This window comes from Bombina bombina, chromosome 2 (assembly GCF_027579735.1).
Source record: "Bombina bombina isolate aBomBom1 chromosome 2, aBomBom1.pri, whole genome shotgun sequence".
Lineage (NCBI taxonomy): Eukaryota > Metazoa > Chordata > Amphibia > Anura > Bombinatoridae > Bombina > Bombina bombina.
The window spans coordinates 301858625-301875940 of record NC_069500.1 but is presented as its reverse complement, the minus strand read 5'-3'; positions in this window follow the sequence as shown (position 1 = coordinate 301875940).

The following is a 17316-nucleotide window of genomic DNA, read 5'->3' as shown; positions in this document are numbered from 1 at the left end:
TGTCTAATATCAGATCAATGTTAATTGACCACATCCCACCCAATCCTAGGGGTGGTGATAGAGGAAAGAAATTACTCCAATGCGAGAGCAGGTGGATATACAAATTGGGAACTTTGGCCCCAAGAGGACTTAATACTACATTGGACTTTAGCCCTTTCTTTTAAGGGCTAATTTAATGCCCACTTGATATCGAGGGTCCTTGGGTGTCCACTGTTTGGGTAACTACCATACTCCTATGGGCTTGATGGGTACATTAGATTAATTTTTATTAATCAATTGAGTCAGGTCCTATTATCAATAATGTGATCATGAGTTCTTTTTGTATATATATCTATTATGTAATACTGTTCCATCATTATTTCATCTCTGCGGATGTGATTTACTTTCAGGATGCGCTTACCCTATTATACAGTATACATATGGAGTTGTAGATTTGGATATGCACTCGTTGTTTACTGTTTATGTACATATGTAGAAGTTCACTTATGTGGATATAGGGTGTAAACATCTGGGAAACTAATACATCTAAATAGCCTCCATCTTAGCCACATACAGGTAACACCCGGAGTGGCTTCTGTTACAGCAGTTTGCTTGTTTATGCCGGTTGCCTATAGCAACCGCTGCGCTTCATGAAACTACGGCTTTCTGAATATGCGCAGACTAGCCCTGGTGGTTCCCTGGTATCTGGCCAGCATGCCGATGTGATGCTTTTGACGTTGTCAGGACAACGCCGTGCTATGCATCATCACGCTAGGCACGGCTAGCGTGACAGCGAGACGTCAGTGACTTGAGTTTGAAGGAACATGATGCAGGAATGGCGGTAAAGTTTAAGGGGTATTTACTCTATTTAAGAGGGATGTTTTTAAATGTATGTTATCTGATTTCGGGTGCTTAGTTGCACTTTGTTTTTGCATATTCTTTTTTGTGTGACATTGACAAAGGCACAATGCAGTGCCGAAACGTTTGTTTTTTAATCTAATGAAATAAATTTGTATCTTTTATGAAAAAGACCAGTGAGTTGCCTGCTTCTTGGAGGAACTGGATATTGTACTAGCAGTGCACCGTGGCATTATTTGTGGTATGATTGTGCAATCCTATCCATGATATATATATATATATATATATATATATATATATATATATATATATATAATTAGAGGAGTCCATTATAAGTTGTATTTAAATGGAATGCTTCATCATAATCATGATCAGAATACTATGGAAAAAGACACCTTTAATGACATATGAATGAGTCAGTGGACTTACCAAAACCCTGCAAAGGCAGGTCTGTGTCAGTGTTGGATCCCTCAGAGTCTGTCACAATAACTAGATCTATTAATGATATAAATAAATATTATGTAACTCAATTTATACATTAACATTAAATATACATGTTTAGTATTCAAAAACAATATTATTCTAAAATATTTGAAATACTATCTTTTGAAATGTGAAGACTAGACCACTAATATGAAAAATAAATGTATTAGTTTATCAAGGTGAGTGGAAAGAAAATTATTTCTTTCACATATGTCCGATTTCTTAAAATATTTGACAGCCAATTCTTATCATATTAATCTATGGCATATCTACAATTAACTATTGGTCTCTCTATGTAAAAGAATCCAGACAGACAACACTTTGAAAAACAACTGTTGACAACTAGAGCTAATACATGTGGCACATATATACATTTGTGCAATGTACAGTAATCTGGTTTATGACACAACACATTTTGATCACATTTCAAGACATAAGATATATTTTAAACTATGTCATCATGATGCTGTTAGAATTTGCTTATATATAAAGGTAGTCCGAGAGTGAAAGATTTGATTTAAATCACAGTAGTGTTTCATAAAAACAGTGTAATGATTACTAAAGATATTGTTTATCTATAGATAAAGTCAATACCAATATTTGAGAATGTCACTCTAAAGGAATTGGCTATTCTATATGTTGATGTAATGAATTGGAGAGAGCATGCAATTTCTAAAATATATATAATTTCCTCCTATCATCAGGATTCTTTCATTCTCCCTCTCTCTTTAAATGATAAGAAGAAAATATCAAAGCATATGAGATGTATATTTATATATTCTGCACATGTGTAAAAATGTGTTAGTGTTGTCTAAATGTAGCCACCAACTGTCAAGCACTACCCAGGTGCAGAATACAAAATTGGCAACACTCTAATATTAGATTCAAATAAAGATAGCAAGAATCAGAGGAATATCTTCGAATACTAATAAATTGTGATTTGGATTACAATGGAATGCAATCTCTGAACCATGATTCTTCTTTTTAAATACACTTGAAATCGAATTAGAGGATCCATGTTAATATTGATCAATGTGAATGGATTAGGAAATGTTATGTACACATTTGTAAGACAAAAGAAAAGTATAATGAGACATACCAGACTGGGACAAACCCAGGCCAGAGGGCCCAGCACCAACATCCATCTCTGTAAAATATTCAATCAGGATTGTATATCATTAATACTATATCAAAAACTCAGAACTTTGACATGAACAATCATACATTGTTTTTCAAATGGACAAAGTTAAACATTCCAATTCTTCAAGTGAGTTCATGGTTTTCAAAAATGTAATTATAAATAAAGAGATGATGTATAATTTTTTTCAAGCTTTTATGCTGTTGACTGTCCCTTTAAGTCATTTTATGTCTTCTTGCATTGTCATCAATTGTTAGACATTGAGCAGACATTTTTCCTTTTTATATTACTAGTATAGCTTTTGTAATTTATACAATTGAAATTCAGGATACTGTATTCTTCACATTTATACTAATTAATGTATACATTTAAAAAAAACATGTCTAAAGTAATGCCACTGTTACAGAAAACCCATGTTCACGTCTCTGCGCGATTATATCTTCCATGAGCATTGCGCAATAATTAAAAGCATAATTGCGCATCCGTGATTAGGAATTGATTTGAATCTAGTAGTGTTATGAGTATAATTTATACATCTTTAGAATATATTTACAATTGTGTGTATCATGATATTCCACTAGGATCATTGTAAAAATACAAATTAATATTTTTGTATGAATCGATATTTAATGTATAAAATGGCAGAGGATAGGGATTTCCCGGATGCACAATTCCATTTTAGCTCTGTGATGCATATTCAGGGGAGCGCAAGAAAAAGCATTATTCCTATTTGAAGTGTGACGAATATAAATTCAGATGTCTACCATCATATGTAACATCTGTTGGGAGATCTATATCGGTTGAATATATGACTATATACACATTGCTTAAATATATACTCAAATATTAATATATTATATTAAGTCTGATATTTACCTGGTTCAGCCTCTGTAGTGCCTTCTCCCAGGTCACCGATTGAAGCTGCACTGGCCTCCGGGTCCGGAGTTTCAGGGCCAGCAGCTGGGGCCTGTGAAGGGGTCGAGGAGCGTGCGGAAGCAAATCTGCGGGGGAAACGGAGATTGAGGAGGCCACATAAAGTCTCCTCATAAGGTTGGAGGAAGAGTTTCTGTGGGGGTGGATTCCAATTTCCACCTCTCCGACGGGCTTTTGCCCACTCCCTCATGAGGCAGACTTTATTGTGAAGCTGCAACCTCATATCCCCAAATCTCTGATTTGATCCGAGGTCCCCTGGGCGTCTTTCACTGAATTCACAGAAACGGTGATAGACACCCAGAGGGCCCTCCTAATCGATGGCTTAGTTGACCCCTTCTGAGTCCCAAAGAGCTGCGGATAAAACTCCTCGACCATGTGGACCAGTGCAGTATTTCCGCCCTTGTGAACCTCGGAGACATCCTGTTGGTTTTTGGGAAATATATTATATATACTGTATATAAGTACACCAACAGGCAGAGAACTGACAAAAATGGCAACATGTAATGTACTTTTATATAGGGAAGTAAACATGAGATGCACCATGGGATATGGTATCTGTACATCTGATTGGATAAAATATTGTAATTTTGTTAGCATGTCTGTAAAGCCATACTGAGTCAAGTCATGTTTGTGTGATGATCTCTGATTGGCCGTTAATGTTTTATAGATTCATATCTTTGTAACTTCCATACACATACCTCCTGGGGGTGCTGTTACTACATTTGGCATGTAGAATAAATTAGAATTTATGACAATGGTATGCGTATATATGTGACGCATATATAATATAAGGAATACGTTTAATATTAATATTTGTGGTTGACATTTGAACTAGATTGTATTTTTTGTCACGATAGTAAATATAATTGTCACATTAGTAAATGTTTATTACACATTTGGATGTTTAGTATTTATCAAGTTCTTTAATAAAAGTCTACAAATATTTAAGGTTCAAAAAAGTAAAGATTGTATGTATTCATTGTTTATTCAATAAATATTGTGACTCTTTGTGAAGTATTGACAGTACTCTATTAAAAGTATTTCCAATCCCAACAATGCACATCGATTGTGTGCTAGTGCATGAATTTATATTCGATTTTACATAGATGCGAATCTCGTGGTTAAAGATACGTTTACCACGCTATATTTCAATAATGGGGAAATGCGTAAATTGTATTTATAATGGACGTTACTTTGAGAACTATAAATGGAATTTTTTAAATTTGAAAATCAACGTTTATGTTCCTTGATTTAAAAAAAATAATAAAACCGAGCATGTATTTGTCTGAAATGCTCACATATAATTTTATTTTCAAGGTGTCTTTATTTTTATGGAGCACATATGCAATAGTGTGAAGTATCTAAAGACATCTGTCTAACCATTGATATCTCCCAGTAATGCTTTGCTGCTCATAAGCGTATGCATATAGTTTGTGCAAACTCAGGATAACATGAGAAAGAATATGTGATATTAAAGTCCATTTCATTTTAGATTCAAATCTGCTCTGTCTGAATCATGGAAGATTAACTCATTCCCCTTTTACTACAAATGAAATAGCTATTAACTCTAACTAAATAATTGACATAATAGCCAATATTCTAATAGTAAATATGCAATGGTATTTTTAAAAAAATAAACATGCAGTCATGTCTAAATATAAAAATATATTTAAATAGCTGAGTGTATACCCCATGAAAGGTTAGATACATTTAAAGGGACAGTAAACCAAAAATAGATATTTACTTTAATACACTTGTTTTATTAATACACATTTGACCTGTGTGAGGACGTTGTATGTAAACTGTCCACTTATCTCCCTCCTTTGATGGAGATTTAGAATGGTTCAGGGCAGACTTTTAAAGGGACAGTATACTCTAATATTTGGATCACTTAATGTGTTTGCAATTCCTTATTATTTTATTAGCAGCAGAGTATATCATGTATGAAATAATTTTTTTACTGTTTGTCTATTAATTATTATTTGGAAGCCACAACAAAATTACATTTTCTTAGCTTGTAGATATAATCTGATTTCCTAACTTTATCCCACTGTTTAGATATACATACTTATTATATCTGCAAAATAATCAACATCAATTTTTAAATATTGTATTACCTTATATATTGTATGCCCCACTGGGAGTGAAATATCTTATAATGGCTGTGTTTACACAGCTTTGCCTTAAGGACAAAAACATCATGAATAGGTGGAGATAGCAAAGGAGAAATAAACTATTAGAAAATAAAAATTAAGGTAACAGAAATACTTGTAAACAATTTTATACACTCCAGCAGGTAAAGAGGATAATTGTGAGAAATTATATTTTGAAATATCTATGAGTTAACTGTCCCTTCAAATGACTCCACTACAGTGAAAAGTCATCAATATGACATACAATAACTAGCTCTGTCTAAACATGAAAATAAACTTAGCTATCATGTTTTCTTTAAAGATAATTTAATCTACCTAGGCTACCTTGCAAATAATGATACCATAATAAACTAAGCTATATTTATTTTAAGAATATGTTAAAGAAATTTAATTTAAAAAATTATAGATATTAGAATGTGAATATATATATATATATATATATATATATATATATACACACTACACTGTCACTTTAATCTAACAAGTTCACCCTACAAATCTCTTAAAAGTGACATGACCAAAGTTGTTTTGTAGACTTTATACTGCATAGCCTCGTCATTAACATTTTAGGATTTGTACATCTCTAAATCACACAACTAAAAATTAGATGGCTGTATCTTACTCCACCTTCACTTTGTAAGATACAAGATTTTAACACTTATTATCTGCTTGAGCTGTGTTGATATTTGAATTTTTTTTTGTAAAATTTCAAATGTATTATATTTAATATCAGGCATGTGCTTGTAAAAAAGATACTTTCACAAACAGTCATGGGACTAATATTTGATTTACATGTCCTAATATTAGAAGGATGTATTTCTTATTATCTTACTTGTATAGAGAATATATATATATATATATATATATATATAGAGAGAGAGAGAGAGAGAGAGAGAGAAAGAAAGAAAGAAAGAAAGAAAGAGAGAGAGAGAGAGAGAGAGAAAGAGAGAAAGAAAATAACTCATTGTGTAGTTCATTAACAGATATAGACAGGCCAGAAGGCTTGTTTTTCCCACATAAAACTTCTAGAAAACATTGTTTCCAATGCAGCAAAGGATTCTGGGTAAGATATGCAAATTAGTTTCACAATGTGATTCATAACTATCCCAGGACAGACTGTTTCTTGGTTGTTGCTATTCATCAGCGGGGAGAAAGTATGAATCACTGCTGGGTGAAGTTGATTCCGGGCAAAATACAACAACATTTTAAATTAGGGGGAGGTAAAAGGTGAGTTTAAAATCCTCCACTACGCACAAATTAGAGAAAATAACTCATTGTGTAGTTCATTAACAAATCTAGACAGTCCAGAAGGCTTGTTTTTTTACACAGAAAACCTCTGGAATACATTGTTTCCAATGCAGAAAAGGATTCTGGGTAAGATATGAAAATTAGGTTCACAATGACACACCTTTTTACTTCAAGTCTGCTTTTCAGCAGATTCCCTTAACGCCAAAGTATCACTGTTAACACAGCTTATAAACTTAGCTAGGGTTATAAGCTATGTGAACAGCGATACTTTGGCGTGAAAAGCAGACTTGAAGTAAAAAGGTGTGCCATTGTGAACATAATTTGCATATCTTACCCAGAATCCTTTGCTGCATTGGAAACAATGTATTCCACAGGTTTTCTGTGGGTAAAACAAGCGTTCTGGCATGTCTAGATTTGTTAATGAAACACAATAGGAATCCAGCACTCAGACCCAAGGTGTGTGCAAGCTGACACAGGATCACTGCAAAGATCCAAACAGTATCAAATATCTTCAAAGAATGCAGCAGCACCACTTCTCATTATCCATAAAAAGTTCCTTTATTTAGCACATAGTAGAAGCAGGTTAAAATAGAACGACGTTTTGGGTAGTCAACCCTTAGTCATGTTCACATAGTGTTTGTAAAACTTAATCCATGGATTAAGTTTTACAAACACTATGTGAACATGACTAAGGGTTGACTACCCGAAACATCGTTCTATTTTAACCTGCTTCTACTATGTGCTAAATAAAGGAACTTTTTATGGATAATGAGAAGTGGTGATGCTGCATTCTTTGAAGATATTAGATTTGTTAATGAACTACGCAATGAGTTATTTTCTCTATTTTGTGCGTAGTGGAGGATTTTAAACTAACCTTTTACCTCCCCCTAATTTAAAATGTTGTTGTATTTTGCCCAGAATCAACTTCACCCAGCAGTGATTCATACTTTCTCCCAGCTGATGAGTAGCAACAACCACGAAACAGTCTGTCCTGGGATAGTTATGAATCACTGCACTAACCCTAGCTAAGTTTATAAGCTGTGTGAGCAGCGATACTTTGGCGTTAAGGGAATCTGCTGAAAAGCAGACTTGAAGTAAAAGGTGTGTCATTGTGAACCTAATTTGCATATCTTAACCAGAATCCTTTGCTGCATTGGAATCAATGTATTCCAGAGGTTTTATGTGGGAAAAACATGCCTTCTGGCCTTTCTAGATTTGTTAATGAACTACACAATGAGTTATTTTCTCTATTTTGTACATAGTGGAGGATTTTAAACTCACCTTTTACCTCCCCTAATTTAAAATGTTGTTGTATTTTGCCCGGAATCAACTTCACCCAGCAGTGATTCAAACTTTCTACCAGCTGATGAGTAGCAACAACCACGAAACAGTCTGTCCTGGGATAGTTATGAATCACTGCACTAACCCTAGCTAAGTTTATAAGCTGTGTGAACAACGATACTTTGGCATTAAGGGAATCTGCTGAAAAGCAGACTTGAAGTAAAAGGTGTGTCATTGTGAACCTAATTTGCATATCTTACCCAGAATCCTTTGCTGCATTGGAAACAATGTATTCCAGAGGATTTCTGTGGGAAAAACAAGCCTTCTGGCCTGTCTAGATTTGTTAATGAACTACACAATGAGTTATTGTTTATTTTATGCGTAGTGGAGGATTTTAAACTCACCTTTTACCTCCCCTTAATTTAAAATGTTGTTGTATATATATATATATATATATATATATATATATATATATATATATATATATATAAATATATATATATATATATATATATATATATATATATATATATATAGTATTTAAATAAATAAATACAAAATATATTGTATGTAAAGATATTTAATAGAATAAAAAAATAACAATAAATCTCTATTCGTTTTGGAATTCATAAAAAATTAAAATCTGTAAGAAAATAAAATAAAAAGAAGAGATTAGAAAATGAAATCAATTATGTTTATTTAATGAACACATGACTAAACAAATATTCTGTAAATCTAATCATTTTAAATTCATGTTCTGTCTATGCTCTAATGTTTTGATATTAAAGCAAGGTTCAGAATGGAGATCGAGATCTATATCATCTATATCTATCTACACATAATTTAACATTAATCACACTAAATTGTCTAATCAAGGGTTGACTTACATATTAACATTTAAAATTAAACAAAATAATGCCAAATATCCAATTTTGTTAAAATATTCCTAATTATTAAATTGTATGAGGGACATAATTAAATGTAATATTTCCTGTCCCTTCAAAAACTAAGGCCTAGATTTGTAGTTTGGCGTTAGCCGTGAAAACCAGCGTTAGAGGCTCCTAACGCTGGTTTTAGGCTACCGCCGGTATTTGGAGTCACTCAAAATAGGGTCTAACGCTCACTTTTCAGCCGTGACTTTTCCATACCGCAGATCCCCTTACGTAAATTGCGTATCCTATCTTTTCAATGGGATCTTTCTAACTCCGGTATTTAGAGTCGTGTCTGAAGTGAGCGTTAGACATCTAACAACAAAACTCCAGCCGCAGGAAAAAAGTCAGTAGTTAAGAGCTTTCTGGGCTAATGCCGGTTTATAAAGCTCTTAACTACTGTGCTCTAAAGTACACTAACACCCATAAACTACCTATGTACCCCTAAACCGAGGTCCCCCCACATCGCCGACACTCAAATAATTTTTTTTAACCCCTAATCTGCCGACCGCCACCTACGTTATCCTTATGTACCCCTAATCTGCTGCCCCTAACACCGCCGACCCCTGTATTATATTTATTAACCCCTAACCTGCCCCCCACAACGTCGCCTCCACCTACCTACACTTATTAATCCCTAATCTGCCGACCGCAAAGCGCCGCCACCTACGTTATCCTTATGTACCCCTAATCTGCTGCCCCTAACACCGCCGACCCCTATATTATATTTATTAACCCCTAATCTGCCCCCCACAATGTCGCCTCCACCTGCCTACACTTATTAACCCCTAATCAGCCGACCGGACCTCACCGCTATTCTAATAAATGTATTAACCCCGAAAGCTAACCGATAAGCCAATAGACCCCGAAAGCTGTTCCGATCAGCCAATAGAATGCAAGCTCAATCTGATTGGCTGATTGGATCAGCCAATCGGATTGAACTTGATTCTGATTGGCTGATTCCATCAGCCAATCAGAATATTCCTACCTTAATTCCGATTGGCTGATCCTATCAGCCAATCGGAATTCGAGGGACGCCATCTTGGATGACGTCCCTTAAAGGAACCGTCATTCGGCTAGTAGGCGTCGGGAGAAGAGGATGTTCCGCCTCGGAGGTCTGCAAGATGGATCCGGAAGAAAGAAGATTGAAGATGCCGTTGATAGAAGACTTCATCCGGATCATGGACCTCTTCAGCTCCCGCTTGGATGAAGACTTCATCCGGATCATGGACCTCTTCAGCTCCCGCTTGGATGAAGATTTCAGCCGGATCATGGACCTCTTCAGCCCCCCGCTTGGGCTTGGATCAGGACATCGGAGGAGCTCTTCAGGACGGATCGGTGAACCTGGCAGGGTGAAGATAAGGTAGGAAGATCTTCAGGGGCTTAGTGTTAGGTTTATTTAAGGGGGGTTTGGGTTAGATTAGGGGTATGTGGGTGGTGGGTTGTAATGTTGGGGGGGGTATTGTATGTTTTTTTTACAGGCAAAAGAGCTGAATTCTTTGGGGCATGCCCCGCAAAGGGCCCTGTTCAGGGCTGGTAAGGTAAAAGAGCTTTGAACTTTAGTAATATAGAATAGGGTAGGGCATTTTTTATTTTGGGGGGCTTAGAGTAGGTGTAATTAGTTTAACATTGTTGTAATATTTTTCTTATGTTTGTAAATATTTTTTTATTTTTTGTAACTTAGTTCTTTTTTATTTTTTGTACTTTAGCTAGTTTATTTAATTGTATTTATTTGTAGGAATTGTATTTAATTAATTTATTGATAGTGTAGTGTTATGTTTAATTGTAACTTAGGTTAGGATTTATTTTACAGGTAATTTTGTAATTATTTTAACTATTTTAGCTATTAAATAGTTCTTAACTATTTAATAGCTATTGTACCTGGTTAAAATAAATACAAAGTTACCTGTAAAATAAATATTAATCCTAAAATAGCTATAATATAATTATAATTTATATTGTCGCTATATTAGGATTTATTTTACAGGTAAGTATTTAGCTTTCAATAGGAATAATTTATTTAATAAGAGTTAATTAATTTCGTTAGATTAAAATTATATTTAATTTAGGGGGGGTGTTAGTGTTAGGGTTAGACTTAGCTTTAGGGGTTAATACATTTATTAGAATAGCGGTGAGCTCCGGTCGTCAGATTAGGGGTTAATAATTGAAGTTAGGTGTCGGCGATGTTAGGGAGGGCAGATTAGGGGTTAATACTATTTATTATAGGGTTAGTGAGGCGGATTAGGGGTTAATAACTTTATTATAGTAGCGCTCAGGTCCGCTCGGCAGATTAGGGGTTAATAAGTGTAGGCAGGTGAAGGCGACGTTGTGGGCGGCAGATTAGGGGTTAATAAATATAATATAGGGGTCGGCGGTGTTAGGGGCAGCAGATTAGGGGTACATAAGTATAATGTAAGTAGCGGCGGTTTATGGAGCGGCAGATTAGGGGTTAAAAATAAAATGCAGGTACATGTTAGGGTGTTAGGTGCAGACTTAGGAGGTGTTTCCGCATAGCAAACAATGGGGCTGCGTTAAGAGCTGAACGCGGCTTTTTTGCAGGTGTTAGGTTTTTTTTCAGCTCAAACAGCCCCATTGTATCCTATGGGGGAATCGTGCACGAGCACGTTTTTGAGGCTGGCCGCTTGCGTAAGCAACTCTGGTATCTGGTATTGAAGCTGCGTTAAAAATGCTCTACGCTCCTTTTTTGGAGTCTAACGCAGCCTTTATGTGGACTCTCAATACCAGAGTTGTTTTTATGGTGCGGCCAGAAAAAAGCCGGCGTTAGTTTTTCGGGTCGTTACCGACAAAACTCCAAATCTAGCCGTAATATACTTAAATGTCAACTATGAAATGTATCCCTTTATCTGTCTGATTGATCACAATCTGAGTCCTCTCTAGAGAAAAGTAGGGGGAATGTATATTAAATAAATGTCTTCAAAAATAGGACATGTTTAAAATTGACACATTCAATATATTATGAATTATTTGCACATTATTCCTCCTATGATTCTTAATATCATGCATTGTTCAAACTAACCTGGATGTATGGTCTTTAAAAGTCGATTCTATTGAAAATATCAGTTTTTCTTCATTATGTGTCATATTCATCACCTCCCAAATAGAGGATTGTGAAATACCATCTAAAAGAAGAGGAAACATAAGTGTTTCCAATAAGATGTATCCTGCATCCCCAGTCTTGTTCCATAGAATTGTGTCCACTTACCATGTGAACGTGTCTTTGTATGTTTTTCTAAGTCAGCACAGTTGAAAGACAATGCCACAGGCATGATCACTAGTGATGTCGTGGACATAAAATTTTCAGTTTGCGAACGGCGAACGTGAACTTCGGCAAATGTTTGCGAGCCGACGAACCGGGCGAACCGCCATAGACTTCAATAGGCAGGCAAATTTTAAAACTCACAGGGACTCTTTCTGGCCACAATAGTGATGGAAAAGTTGTTTCAAGGGGACTAACACCTGGACTGTGGCATGCCGGAGGGGGATCCATGGCAAAACTCCCATGGAAAATTACATAGTTGATGCAGAGTCTGGTTTTAATCCATAAAGAGCATAAATCACCTAACATTCCTAAATTGTTTGGAATAACGTGCTTTAAAACATCAGGTATGATGTTGTATCGATCAGGTAGTGTAAGGGTTACGCCTGCTTCACAGTGACAGACCAAACTCCCCAAGGAGTAGAGGAGGTGGCAGCAGGACTGCCTGCAAGTCATGGCAGTGTCACCAACTCCTCTGCAGAGCCACGTATTCCATGATTGGCAGCCGTCAGCAGGTTTACCCAATGCGCAGTGTAGGTGATATACCTGCCCTGACCATGCTTTGCAGACCAGGTATCAGTGGTCAGATGGACCCTTGCCCCACTATTTGCCAGACATGCCATTACTTCCTTTTGCACAATCGAGTACTGGTTGGGGAATGCCTTTTGTGCAAAGAAATTTTGGCCAGGTACCTTCCACTGTGGTGTCCCAATAGCTACAAATTTTTGGAACGCCTCAGACTCCAACAGCTTGTTTGGTAAAAGCTGGTGGGCTAAGAGTTCAGACAAGCCAGCTGTCAGATGCCGGGCAAGGGGGTGACTTTCTGACATTGGCTTCTTAGGCTCAAACATGTCCTTGACAGACACCTGACTGTGGGCAGATGAGCAGGAACTGCTCAAGGCAAGAGACGGAGTGGCGGATGGTTGAGAGGGGGAAAGGAGGACAGCAGTGGTTGACGTGGCTGAAGATGCTGGACCAGGAGGAGGATGGTGGCTTTGAGTTTGTGTGCTGCTTGTACTCATGTGTTGATCCCATAGGCATTTGAGATGTTTTGATCATGTGCCTTCACAAAGCAGTTGTACCTAGGTTGACCCCGGGTGCCGATGAATGGTGTCTGACTGTGCCACTAGCTCCATGCGATGACCTCCCCCTGCTTCCAACTCGTCTCCTCCTCCTCTCTGTCTCCCCATCTGAACTTTCCCTGTTCTTCTTCTCTTCTAGCGGGCACCAACGTGACATCCACGGATGCATTGTCATCATCAACCACTTCACTTGTATCTGACAACTCAGCAAAGGAAGCAGCAGTGGGTACAACATCATCATCATCACCACACCGTACGTCCATGTGTGTAATGCTGCCTGACTGAGACATATCCCTGTTATCTACATCCTCTGGAAATAATGGTTGCACATCACTCATTTCTTCCAACTGATGTGTAAATAACTCCTCTGACAGATCAAGTGAAGCGGCTGTGGGGCTAGTGTTGGTGGTGGCAGCAGGCGGGCGAATGGTAACTTGAGAGGTGCCCGAAGCTAAGCTGGAGGAGGATGGTGTGTTAAGGTTCCGAGCGGAAGCTGTAGAAGATTGGGTGTCCTGTGTTAGCCAGTCAACTATGTCCTCAGAACTTTTCGAGTTCAGGGTACATGGCCTCTGAACACTGGGCATTATTCTAGGGCCAAAGGGAATCACAGCACCATGACCACGACGGCCCCTGCGGGGTGGCCTGCCTCTGCTTGTCATTTTTTTTTCAATCAGTGGTACTATGCATGCAAGCTACTGCGACAACAGATATGAGTGGCACTGTGCACTGGCAGAAGTTGGCAGAGTAGACGCTGTAGGCCTGACACACACGCTTGCAGACAACTAACTGCTATTCAATCTATTACAGTCAAAATTGTATTTATTTTCTTAAATGTACAATACTGTTACACGAGATATGAGTTGCACTGGTGTGACACTGTGCCCTGGCAGGCCCTGAAACGCACACGTGTGAAGGAAACTGACTGCTATTATTTCACAGTCAAATTTCGAGTTTTTTTTTTAATGTACACTACTGTTACACCAGATATGAGTTGCACTGGTGTGGCACTGTACTCTGGCAGGCCCTGAAACGCACATGTGTGAAGGAAACTGACTGCTATTATTTCATAGTCAAAAAAGTGTTTTTGTTTTTTTAAATGTACACTACTGTTACACCAGATATGAGTTGCACTGGTGTGACACTGTGCCCTGGCAGGCCCTGAAATGCACACGTGTGAAGGAAACTGACTGCTATTATTTCACAGTCAAAAAAGTGTTGTTTATTTTAAATGTACACTACTGTTACACCAGATATGAGTGGTGGCACTGGGCAAGTGGGCACAGTATACACTCTGAGCCTGACACACACGCTGTCAGGCAGGCAACTGCAATTAGATTATACACGGAAAAAAAAATAGCAGACTGATGTTCTAGCCCTAAAAAGGGCTTTTTAGGGTGCTGTCCTTACAGCAGAGATCAGATGAGTCCTTCAGGACTGTAGTGGACACTGAATACACTAGCCTAGCTATCGATTTCCCTATTAAATCAGCAGCAGCTACACTGTCCCTCCTCTCACTAAGAATGCAGCTTCCGAATGAATCTAAAATGGATGCTGTCCAGGAGGTGGGAGGGTCTGGGAGGGAGGGTCTGCTGCTGATTGGCTGGAATGTGTCTGCTGACTGTGAGGTACAGGGTCAAAGTTTACTCAATGATGATGAATAGGGGGCGGACCGAACATCGCATATGTTCGCCGTCCGCGGCGAACGCGAACAAGCTATGTTCGCCACGAACTATTTGCTGGCAAACTATTCGCGACATCTCTAATGATCACATTGGTATTCGCGTTCACGGCGAACGCGAACAAGCTATGTTCGCCACGAACTATTCGCCGGCAAACTATTCATGACATCTCTAATGATCACATTGGTATTCTTCACTTTCAGTCTGTAGACTGGAAAATAAATTGAAAATCAAATTTCTGAACAAATTGTACATAGTTTTTTTATCCCTCCCCCAATACTACCTATTTCCTAATATGTTTATAGCAATAGCTTACTAAGCATATGTAGCCTCTTTTGTGTTATGTTCTAACAATCAAGTGTTAAGCTGAGTCACATACATTGTGCAGACTTAACCTCTGATGTATGACTTTAGCAGTGCTATGTGCTTCAGAGTATCCCTTTATCTGCTATCTGTGGCATGTATCCCTTTCATAATATCTAAAATCTAATAATGTCTAAACTAAATAATACATTGAAACTACTTGTATGCCATATGATGGATCATTGTGCAAAATCACCCCCCATTCTCAGTCCATACATTGTGTCTACTTACCATCTGATGTTGTCTCAAAAATCAGGTGGCGGTCATTACAGGAGCCAATGCCAGAATCATCTGATGTATAAATTACCTATGATAATAAATTGTAATTTTTATATTGCAATAATCATTTCTTGAACAATCCTAACATGTTCGTACAATTCTACTTTCATTTGACTAAAAGTGTCACATATTCGCAATGCTCCTATATAACATATTATTTGCCGTCTGAAGTGGCAGTTGATGATGTTGTCTCTGACATTGACCCCCTCATCCTGGAATGGCCCCTCTACAACTGATGTTGTCCTCCTAATCTTGGAAGAGGTCTCGGGGCGCCTGGACAGCCTGCAGCATCCCAGTCCACTGAGCTATGATATGCAGGACGCTGCAGGCTATAGCGATCTTCACAACCTTACTAACCTTACTAGGGCTGTATTGGCGGGCTCCTCCAGACCTGTCTAGGCATTGTAACTGCATTTTGATGAGCCCAAACATCCGCTCCACTACAGCCCAAGTCCCTTGTGCGCTCGATTATAGCGCAACTGGGCATCATCTGTGGGGTTACATATAGGCGTAATGAGCCAAGGCCGGCTCATGTAACCCAAGTCACCTATAAATAATGAAAAATATTATAAATATCTTGCTAATTATGATATGAAAATACATTTAAATACAATGTTACAATGCATTTGTGTATACGAAAATCGACTAAACTAGACATTTGCAGAAATTGTCAAATAAATGGTTAAATCACATCCTGCATCTGCACATTTAAGCTATGACCAGCTACATATCTGTTTTTCGCTAAAACTAGACATTTTCTGAAAGAGAAATAAATGGTTAAAGCGCATCCTACATCTGCACATTTAAGCTATGACCTGCTACATATCTGTTTTTCGCTAAAACTAGACATTTGCTGAAAGAGAAATAAATGGTTAAATCGCATCCTACATCTGCACATTTAAGCTATGACCTGCTACATATCTGTTTTTCACTAAAACTAGACATTTGCTGAAAGAAAAATAAATGGTTAAAGTACATCCTATATCTGCACATTTAAGCTATGACCTGCTACATATCTGTTTTTCGCTAAAACTAGACATTTGCTGAAAGAGAAATAAATGGTTAAAGTGCATCCTATATCTGCACATATTGCACATTACACAAACAACTGTTTTTGAACATTATAGTGGCAATTGTCTAACTACTTAACCATGCTGTACACAAGTACTCACCAACGAGCCATCCATGGGGAAACTGTCTGTCCTCAAACTGCTGCCAGAGTGAGGACTGCCTGAGGATACAGGAATCATGATAAGCCCCCCCCCCCTCGAAATTCATGCACACCTGCATAATCCGCATCCGTGAGTCGCAAACAAACTGCACGTTGAGACTATGAAAATGTTTGCGATTTTGGAAGGGCCGATCATCTGCTGGAGCACGCAGCACAATGTGGGTGCAATTTATTGCTCCCAAGACATTGGGCATTTGAGCTATTGCATAGAATTCTCTCTTGATGTGCTTCCAATCATCATTATTTTGAGGGAATCCTATGTAAAGCTTGCAAACTTGTTCCATGGCATCCAGAAACTTGTCAAAAACCACAGAGAAGGTACCCTGAGACAACCCATGCATGTACCCCTCTGAGGATTGAAAATTTCCGGAGGCCAGGACGTGTATGCAGCATAGCATCTTGG